Genomic DNA, 11,672 nt, shown 5'->3' on the forward strand with positions numbered 1-11,672 from the left:
CAAGTTTAATTAAGGCTGGTGAGGAGCTAACGTGTAACATTTCATGTCTTTCCATGTAGTTCAGTGAGAAAGATTTATTAACTCATTAAAATGTCTTGTTACTTTCAGCTGCTTGGAATGACCGCTCTTTCCAGCCAGTGACTTGTCCCAGAAAAGACCAAGGAGAGAATCTGACTGTGCTGACTTCCTGGGTGGGCATTTATATCACCAGACCATGTTGCTCCAACCTGAGGATCAAATGCTTAAATAAGGGTGGCACTTGATAAACTCACCTGCCTCTGGTGACAAAGAAGGCTGGGGAGGTGTCAGGGTGGGACCATGTCAGGCCAGAATCTTCTCCTGCTTCTCCTGGCTATGGAGGGTTGCTGGCCGAGGGGGCTGAGGAATCTGGTTCCAGAGAACTGGGTCTCTGTGATTTGCTGACCTTACTTCCTGAAGACCAACTGCCCGAGCTCATCACACTGGGGCTAATTCACCCCTTTTCCCATTTAGCCCATCAGATTGTATCTGTTTGTAAACCAGCCTCAGCTGCCTCCCCCTCAATCAAGTTGCAAATGCCTCCCCTCTTTATTTGAGGAGAGAAGAAATTCTCTTCAGTATACAATTCCTGAAATTTCTTTCTCAGCCCCATCCCATAAAATGTGCTTAACTCTAGCATACAGTAATAAATCTGCATTTACACCGTCTATAGGCGCTTCCTCTAGTATTTTCTGGTTAGATTTGAGGCCATAAAATAGTCATTAAGAGTATGAGTGGGAAGGGAGGAATCCAGACACTTCTTTTCACTGGTTGTGTGACTTTGAGCCAAATATTTAATTCACCTCTCACACACATGGGCATGGAAGCCAGAATAGCACCTTCCTCACATGGGCTGTTGCATTGTTTTTTTAAAAGCCAACTAAGGTGCTTAGAAGAGGGTTTATCCATAGCTAAGTATTCAATACTATCATTTTTGTTGTTGCAGTTTTGTTGCTGTGATTGTTGCAAACTGCTAGCGGGCAAGGGTCAAACCGCACACTCACAGTGTCAGCAGAGATACATATTTAATAAACTTTTTTCGATAATGGCTATTGATGAGGAGAAGAATGAGGGAAGAAAATACCAAATAAGGTCTGGGATTTTAAAAAATTAAAGTAGGCAAAAATGATTTCCCTAGCAACCAAATTTCTGAATGCACTTCCACCATCTTCTCAAGCTTCCTGTTTTTATGACAATATCCTGCTTTCAAATATTGCATGCTAAACAGGAAATTAGTTTGAGGATTAGTCTCCAGCCAAGGAGAGGAATGCAATTTCCGCGGCAAGTAACCAGACACTCTTCCTAGGACATTTTCTTCAGAAAATGGATATTATGAACATGGACCTTGAAATAACCTCAATGGACTTAAAAGTTTCCCTCCAGGAGAGGAAGGGCAAAGTTCCACTTCGTCCAAACAGCCCAAAGCATCATCGCTATTACGTTTTATTTTCTAATTGAAGATGGCCTTTCAGAAACGCAAAGAAGGACCTGACTATGCTGCAGCTGGCAGGTGGATGGCCCCTGTGATGCCCTCCTTGTGTGGGGGTCACTTACGTGTCCAGGAGCAGGGAGGTCAGGGTGCACAGCCTGGAGGCACAGAGCTACAAATGCAGGCAGGCGCTACCGTCTTAAGGGTCCTTAGAAACTGGAATCAATAGAAATGGTTAAGAGGCCAGCTGAATCCAGGCAGGGTTTTACTGGGACTCGTGCTGCAACAACAAGCAACAGGTGCCCTTGCTTGCTCCTAGAGCCCTGGGTGGGAGAGGGGGGAGGGTGCACTGGTCCCTTAAATAGGGTGAAATGAGCAGCACATGGGTCGGTTGAGCTCATGGGGTGGCACAGGTGCTCTGCCCACTCCTGTGGGCAGGGGTCATATGCAGTACCCTGCTTTTGCTCCTGGTACCTCAGAAGTAGCAGCTGGGTTTTGGCCTTTTTGCATCTTACTATTCACAATTTGCCCCAACTGTGAATGCATGTGGTTATTTTCAGTCCTATATAGTTTCTTTGTAAACCTGTTGCTTAGTAAACCTTTTATTTAAAGGATTAACCATATAATTAATCCTTACACAATGAAAACTAATCTCCTTAAGCAGCGTCATATAGCAACACCATAATTTATATTTATAATCTATATCTGTATTTGCATGTACTAAACACATTGAAAACAAATAAATGAAAATAAACATTTTATTAATGATGAAAATGGCCATTTTTAATACTGCACACTAACGTGATTCTAAACCAGCATCTGGTTACCCACCAGTATTTCATAGGAAGCCCACCACTTTGGCCATTCATATTCATATAATAGAATATATATTCTATATACATTCAAATCACCTGTGGCCATTCCTCTTGGCTGCATGGATTGGAATCAACGTTAATTAAGGCTCTAAGGTAAAGATGAAATCTCTGAATTTTACATGTAAACAGCTTGCGTGATAAATGTAAAGCTTACCATAACTAATGCCAAGATGACAAAATGGCAAGCAGTGTGGCTTTGATCCACTCCCTACTCTCAACTGTACACACACTCACACGCCAGCAACACCATCAACACCCTCTCCCTCTTAAGATGAGCATCTTGAAAATTAATCAGCAACTTCCGTAATAGATAACAGTTGTGAACCTAGCTAATATACGTGCAACAAGACCGAAAATATGAGCTTTGGAGAGTGTTTTTGCCAATAATGGAAAAGCACCAATACAGCATCAGTTCTGGCTCAAAGGTGAAGAATGAAGAGGCAGTGAGAAGCCAGGGAAAGTTGGCAGGAGTTTCAAAAGAAGATGCCAAAAAAACAAGTCAGAAAGCTAATAATGCTAATATCTAACAGCTGTGGAAAGCTTACTCTGTGCTGATTACATACATGCCTTCTTTTGGCCTCCCAGGTCAACAAGGTAGATACTGTTATTTTCTCGTTTGTATAAATAAGCAACCTGAGGTTCAGAGAGGTTGAAAAAGTTGCCTAAGTCACACAGTAAGTGTTGAAAGACAAAACTCAAAACTGGGTTTCTCTGGTACAGAAGCTTGTGCATTTAAGCACTAGAGACGGTGGAAGTGGCCCAAGAGGAAAGGAACAGACAAGGCAGCAGGAGGGGGACAAGTCCCGACACATCCAGCATCTCTACAGTGGAGGTATTCTGGCTTAGAACACTTTGTACAAAGCCAAGCTCCTACTTGTCTGCTCATAGAATCTGTGCTCTGTGATTGGTCTTGAAAACAAACACTTAACCAGAGTTGGCATGTCCAAATCCTACTCCTATACCCAGCTCAATTTATATGCTATCTCTTCCTGAAAGCTTTCCCTGACTTCTCAAATGGAAATGGGCCTTTCTTCCTCTGAATGCCTTCATCTTTATTTCTCTTGTGCTCCTTAGCACTTTCTATCTTACATCATACTTATTTAAATACATGTCACTTATTTCAACAAATATTGGTTACCCACCACCAGATGGAAGTATGCTGAACCTGCTGATAGTTATTATGAACCTGTAAAGAAAAAAAATCTCACTATCCTCCAAAGGTGTGAGCTCCTCTTTCATTGAATAGATTCAAGGCATATTTGCCAAGCTAAGTCGACCTTTCTCATCCCCTTCATCTAACTTGAGCCATGTGACTGAGTCTGGTTAAAAGTAAGCAGGCAAAAATATTTATATGTGTGTTTATATATGTGTGACTGGGTCACTTTGCGTACAGCAGAAATTGGTACACATTGTAAATCAACTACGCTTTAATTTAAAAAAAAAAGAAGAAGAAGAAGAAGAAGAAGGAGTTCCTGTCGTGGCTCAGTGGTTAACGAATCCAGCTAGGAACTATGAGGTTGTGGGTTCGATCCCTGGCCTCACTCAGTGGGGTAAGGATCCGCCATTGCCGTGAGCTGTGGCGTAGGTCGCAGATGCGGCTCTGATCTGGTGTTGCTGTGGCTCTGGCATAGGCTGGCGGCTACAGCTCCAATTAGACCCCTAGCCTGGGAACCTCCATATGCCTCAGGTGCGACCCTAGAAAAAAGGCAAAAAGCCAAAAAAAAAAGAATTATAAGCCTCACCCAGGCCCGGTTTTTAAAAAGCTTCCATATAATTCTCCTCCTCTCCCTCTTTTGCCACTTGCTGGATGTCTTAACACTCTGAGCAATCTGAGGACGCATGAGTGAATACATCATTGCCTCTTTTGGCCTGGTTCCCTGAATAACTGTGTGAGGTACCCAGTTCCCCACCTCATCCCCAACACTTTGATTTTGTGTAAGAAATAATGTTCTATTAGGTTAAAGCTTAAGATATTATAGTTACCTGTCAAGATAAACTGGAAGAATAATATTCAGTCACTACTCTGCTAAATTCAGGAGGTATCAGATCTGGACAGAAAGCCTGAGGCTCATGCACTTACTTGATAGTTTTCACATGCCATCACAGATGAAGCTGGACCTATGCCCACACCAGGCAGAGAGGAGGAAAAGAAAATGAGGCCTCTTGCTCACATGGGAGCTGCGATGGTCTGAATGTTTGTGATCCTCCAAACTCAGATATTGAAAACCTAATGCCTCAAGGGATGGCATTCGGGGTGGGGTCTTTGGGTGGGTGACTAGGTCATGCCCTCAGGATGGCTTAGTACCCTTCTAAGAGTGACTAGTACCCTTCTAAGAGTCCCCACAGAGCCTCCCCCATCACATGAAGACACAGAAAGACATCATCAGTCAGCAAATACAGAAAAGGGCCTCTACCAGCACCAACAATTCCTGTACCTTGACCTTGGACTTCCAGCCTCCAGAAACATGAGATAAATTTCTGTGTTTTATCCCAGTCTGTGGTATTTTGTTATAGCAGGCCAAACAGACCTAGACAGAATCCTGAAACAACAGCCAGTTTTATAAATGGGGAATTAGAAACATTTTCCTCATAGATGCCTAGAAATAGCTGGGAGAAAAAAGTCCATGTAAAATTAAAATTCAGCCTTGCAACATTCTTTGGGTCTCAAATGTATACTACTCCAGTATTATGGGACTCCTAAATCAGAAGAACGTACATAAAAGAACCATGAAACCTCTAGGGCAGTGACAAAAGGAAACGTGAAGCCTCCCGAGAGTTTCCTTAACTCAGAGTCTAATGGTCTCAGGGGAAATAAAGAATCCAAAGAGAGCCCCTCACCAAGTCCTGGGGTCCCAGTTCTTCCCCACTGAGGACCTAACATTACCATGGGCAACTGGCCTAGGCTGAGAATTCAGCCTTCTTTGGGTTCTTCATTTCTTAAGTCCTAGGTTTGGTCTTTAGCTCTGCCTTTGAAAAATGGGAAAAAAATAATTGTTCTAAATGCTGCCCATGAGGCCCTCTGAATTTCACACTCTGCTTTAAATTTTTGATTAATAGAACAGAACCTATCATTTTCTTTCTTCAATGTTTAAAGGTGCTTGGTGAGAGCAACCCCATTCTATAGACCTCCTTAGGGTAACTACTTCCCCACACTGCTCTCAAATCACAGAGACACCGCACCATTTACTGCACCCCCTCCCACCTGTACACTGTCCTTGTGTAACACAAGTTTGTCAAAACCCCACCTACCCCAAGTGATGGGGTACCCACCGCAGTCTGGCTGATGAATGGACACCTCCAGAAATCCAAAGGATCTATTTCCAAAGCCCATGCTCCTCTAATACCCTGCCTTAGGTTATGTCCCCACCATGAGACTGGGATTTCTATATGATTTATTGAGGAAGAGTGCTTAGAATAAGAGGAACAAGAAAGATGGGAGAGGGCAAAGGGGAGAGGAGAGCAGAGAGAAATCTCAGCTACAAAGTAGCCTGATCCTAAGGGAGTTCTGGAGCCCAAATTGCACTGCAGAGTTCATCCCATGTGGAGACAGGAGGGTGGACATTGTTTCCATCCCATGTCAGTCAAGCAGCTGCAGTGTGAGAATGTAATCTCCTGGAACAGGCATCTCTGTTTGGCAGAGGAAAATGTCTGCAGGAAGCCACCATGCCTAGCATTTGGTGGATGGGTGCCTGGGCCAAGTGGAATGGCCTCTGGAAGGGGCCTTAGCACCATCCCTACCAGACGCATGAGTCAATGATAAAACAGAGAAAATGACACAAACTATTTAGAACCAAACGACAATAAAAAACTATTTACATCAAAACTTGAGGTTATTGCTAATGTGATACATACTGGTAAATGTATATAGGCTTTAGAAATGAATAAAGCCAAAATATATTAGCAAGGCTTTCAACTTGAGGAGTTAGAGAAAGCACACAAAGTAGAAGGAAGGAAATATTAGTGACAAGAATAGAGAGCAGTAATGAAATAGAAAAAGAGCGCAGAGAATCAAAAGAATTGGGTATTTTGAAACCATTAATAAAAACAAATATCTGACAATATTGAACAAAAAAGAGAAAAATACATATAAACCATGCTAGAAATGAAAAAAGGAGAGACCATGACTACATTTAGACAAGAGTTTTTAAAAGTTCTAAAAGAATACTATAAATAACTTGGGCAAATCAATCTAACAACATGAAAGAAATGAAAAATTTTCTAGATAAATATGAGTTGCCAATTTGATTCAATAAACAGAAAACCTGAATAGACATATGACCTTAAAAGAAATCAAATTTTTTTAAAAACCACTTTAAACATCCAAACACAACACCAGGATGAGACAGTTTTCTAAGTAATCAAATCCTCAAGAAAGAGATAATCCACACCTATGAACTTGTCAGTGAATGGAAGAAGAGGAAAAGCTTTCCTCCTCATTTTATGAAGGAATTATAACTTTGATACTAAAACCAGGGAAAACTCAGGAGAAATAATCACAATAGAACAATTCCATTCACAAACATATAAAAACTAAATATTAGTAACTCAAGTCCAATGTATATAAAAATGCATACACACAATACCAATTACTGTTTGTCTTAAGAATATAAGAACAGTTTAACATTGAGGAAATATTAATGTAATTCACAATGTTTAAAAAACTAAAGGAGAAAAGGAAAATCTTCATAGATGCAGAGTTTTATAAAATTCATTTATATTTTATCCTTTCAGAGTTTTCAAATAAAGTACTTATTGGAAAACTAGGAGCAAAAGAGAAGGTAAACTTGATATAAGGTATCTACTAAAAATATAAGTAAATATTAAATACTGGTAGCATTCCCTTAATGTCAGGGGTAGATAAAAATATCTACCTTTGCTGCTTCCATTGAGGATGTGGAGGTTCTAGCTAGTTCAACAGGATAAGAAAAAAGACGATGTTAAAGATTGTAATAGAAAAAATAAATGTTACTATTGCAGATAATATTGCATTCTTCATGAAAATCCTACAGATACTTACACACCACCTCTACTGAGAGAGCTCAGCAAGGTGCTGAATACAAAATCAATTTACGGAAATCAATAACATCCCTAGATACCATTAATTAAAATTAGAAAACAATCTGCAGTTATTCCATTCACACTAGCCACAGAACTCTAAGATATCTGGGAGTAAATATATTAAAAGATGTTCAAGACCTTTACAGGAAAAACAATGCAAATGGTTGAAAAGAGTTTTTTGAACATCTGGATAAATGGATGTTTCAAATTTATAGATTGGATATGTCGATGCAGTTCTCATAAAAGTCTCAACAGAGATTTTCACAGAACCTGACAAGCTGATCCTCTAGATTAATACGGAACAATAAAGAGCCAAATCTTTGAATTAAGAAGATTCATTCAACCAGACATCACTTCTTTTTATAAAGCTACAAAAATTCAAAAAGTGAAGTTCTGGCATAGATATTCCAGTGAAACAGAATGGAAGCAGACCATCAGGCCAGAGAATCTATGGAAAAACCACACTCTAGAGGCCATTTGTCCTGAGCAATGCTTCCTTCATCTGCCAATATAATAACTTAAGATGCTATCACAAGGAGAGCTGGGTACCTCCAGTCGTGGGTCAGGAGGTCATCAGTTACAAAAAAGGGAAGGAATAAAATGTGAAGTTTCACATGCCCTTTTATATGGGCATATCGTCATGAACGTTTTTTACACGCTTGTTATTTTCTAATTTTTATTACAGAAGAACCCCACCTTTCAATAAATAGATGAGATGTGTTTTCCATTGTATCTTACTACTGTCAATCATCCTGGTTATAAAAGAAAATGCTAATTACCGCATGATCTGTGAAGAATCTGTGTCAGATGCTATCTGAGGAGCTTGACCCCAGGCAGCCCTCTTTGGATCTACTTCTCCACGGTGACAGCCTCTACGCTAATACCCTTCTAAGGAAGGGAACTCATTGGCAGAAGATGAAAACTCAATGTTATCTTGAGTAAAAAATAAACAGAATTTATTTTTAAAAAATCCACTTCTTAACTAGCATCTTCTCAGAGTTTCTGCTATGGTGCACCAGGACTGGTGACATATCTGCAGCACCAGGACAGGTTTAATCCCTGTCCTGGCACAGTGGGTTAAAGGATCCAGATCTGTGGCTCAGATCTGATCCCTGGCCTGGGAACTCCATATGCCACAGGATGACCGAAAAAATAAAATAAAATAAAATAAAATCCTATTATATAATTTAGGACATGACAAGAAGGGATTTGTATTAGTCTGCTCAGCTGCCATAACAAAAACCACAGAGTGAGTGATTTAATCAACAGACATTTATTTTCTCACAGTTCTGGAGATTGAAGTCCACAATCAAGGTGCTGGCAGATGTGGTTCCTGATTAGGCCTCTCTTCTTGGCTTACAGAAGGCTACCTTTTTGCTGTGACCTCAGATAGCTTTTCCTCTGCATGCCCAGAGACAGTGAGCTCCCGTGTCTCTTCCTCTTTTTATAAAGACATCCCTATAAGAATAAGAGTATTCTTATAGAGTAGAACCCCATCCTTATGATGTCATTTAACCTAATTGCCTCCTTAAAGGCCCCATCTCCAAATACAGTCACATTGGGGGTTGGGAGCTTCAACACAAAAATGTGAAAGGGCATAATTCTGTTCATAATAGGATTGTCCTCCAATCATGTGCCAAGAATTTCCCAAAAACACATGAGGACTTGGTATAGTTTCCACTACAAATCAATGGGGAAAAGACAGCATGTTCAATAAATGGTGCTAGGATAGCTCATTATCCATGTGAAAATATGAAAGAAAATTAGATCCCAACTCCAAGGCATGCAAAAATAAATTCCTGGTAGATGAAGTCCTAAATGTGAAAAACAAGACTTTATAAAAAAGTTCAAGGTATTTGTAAAGCATATAACCGACAAAGGCTACAAAGAATAGCTAAAGAGGCCCTTCAAAGTCTTAACAAAAATTCCAAAACTTAGTATATAAAATGAGATAAGCATATAAATCAATGTAGAGGAAGCCTCCTGGCCAATAACCAATATCAAAAAAATGCCTATTAATACACAGTAAACTAACATTTTTCAGCATCAAATAAACAACAAAATAACCAAAGGAACTTAACAACTGATTGACGTAAAGTAAGAGAATGGCAATAATTTAAGATGACTCTCAGGTTTCTAGGTGAGTGGCAACAGGCATCATTAACCAGGATGGGCCACATAAGAATGGAAATATATTCTTAAAAGAGAACAGGACATTTGAGCTTAAGAAAACTATGGAAAATCCTACAGAGAGTTGTGTACCCAGGCCTGGAACTCCCAGTGGAAGAAGCCTGGCCTGGAGATATAGATTTGGGAATCACAAGCACACAGGTAATTGTTGAAATCATGGCTGTGCATGAGGTTGCTCAGGGAGACGGAGGATTCAAGAAGGAAGAGAAGCCAAAAAATTGAGCCACCCGAGTCAGGAGAGAACTGCGACAATGCTGAGTTGTCTGGATATCCAAAAAGAACAAAGACACTGAAACCAAGGAGGGTGTCTCTTAAATTTTAAACTTTGTGTGTATACTTTTGCAATTTAAAATCATTTTTGTTATTATTAAACTCACAATAAAGGGAAAGAGAAGTGCATTGGAGAGATCTGTACAATGATTTGATGGACTAAGGTCCCATTATGGGGAGAAAAAAACACTTACAAACCTGCAAAACCTGTATATTTATTTTCAAAAATAAGAACAGTCTAACCAATGCATGCTGGCTATTTTACAATACCTTGAAGAAATTACAGTCAGTGTTGGTTGTGGGAAGTCTCTAATTAGCCATGTGGTCTAAAGAAATTTGACTCTGGCAATCTAGATGCCTCCTCTGTTGCTCGGGTTTGCTTGTGGAATAACAAAGATAACCAGTCAACTGTGCAAGAGGTACGTGATTGTATTCTCAGTGACGGTACTCTAATCGCACATATTTTCTCATCACATATCAAGGCAAAATGCTTGTGCTTAATTGCTTCTGTTTCTCAAACACGAAAAGAAAAAGTAAAACTTCTTTAATTCAACAGCATGAAGGCAGTGAATATCCCACAAACTGAAGCAGAATTTTAATCGATCTCTTTGTAAGACTATAAATTTATCCCTATAGCAATATCTACACAAAATGTAGGTGATGTGGGTAATTTATTTTGATTTTAAAGATATCTTTATTTATGATAACAAAAATTCTGAACCTGTGATTCTCTAATACCATTTCATAAAAGAAAAAAGAATGATTTTTTAAAAGGTAACTCAAGTTTTTATCAACTGAATAACAGGTATATGAAGCTGTAAAAAATTTTTTTACATAATAAAGTTTAATATCTATGCCAAATAGAAACAGAAATATAATTTAACGTGCTGAATTTCCACATGGTTTAAATCAAAAGTTTCTATTGTGTTTGTGAAAAATGTTATATGAACAATTAATATATGAAATATTAACATCATAGACAAACGATAAATCATCCAAGCACATTTTAATTATGTAAAACACAGACCTATTTGCTAAAAAGTACAGTAAACATATTTTAGATTGAACGCTGATACAGAAGTAAAAACCTAAATGCTAATAATTTGATCAAAACACAAATAGTTTTCCTTACAAAGAGAAGTTCTAAACATAAATCATACAAAAATGAAAAGCTCAACTTAATCTTTACTTACGACACTAATAATCACCTATTGTCATTGTACGTATTCAGGATTTAAGACACAAGAAAAACACTGAAGCAAAAAAAAAAAACAACAAACAGAAAATGCTTTTCTCCAAACTTCTCCTAAAATTGATTACCGTCACCCCTCTTTCCATATGTCATTTGTGACAATAACTCAAACATTCAATTAAACTATGTGATTTAAGCAGATGAAACTATGGAGAACTCATTTGGTCCCATTCACAAATTAAAACCAAGATATCAGCTTAGGTCAATGGCGCTCCAGTAGTTACCTCCTGATTTTATAAATGCTTTATTGTTATCCAGACATTTAAAAATTCTTCCCTAATTCCCCATATCCTACAGAATGTTAGGCCTGTTCAAAAATAATATTTTTCTTCCTCACCAACATGTGGGGGCACAATTCAGTCTCCGTCCAAGTCACTTAGCCTTCGTGGTAGGAAATACACACATTTCACATGGTAAGAACAAAAATCAGCCCCATCTAAATACCTGAATATTTTCTGAAAAGCAAAAATCTTACAGTATTTACAAAAATATTTAATAATGAAGACCTGTATTGCTCATTACCCTAAAAAAACAGACTCACCTTTAAAAAAAAAAAAAAAAAAGAAATGGTTCCATTACA

This window comes from Phacochoerus africanus, chromosome 9 (genome assembly GCF_016906955.1).
Source record: "Phacochoerus africanus isolate WHEZ1 chromosome 9, ROS_Pafr_v1, whole genome shotgun sequence".
NCBI classification, from domain to species: domain Eukaryota; kingdom Metazoa; phylum Chordata; class Mammalia; order Artiodactyla; family Suidae; genus Phacochoerus; species Phacochoerus africanus.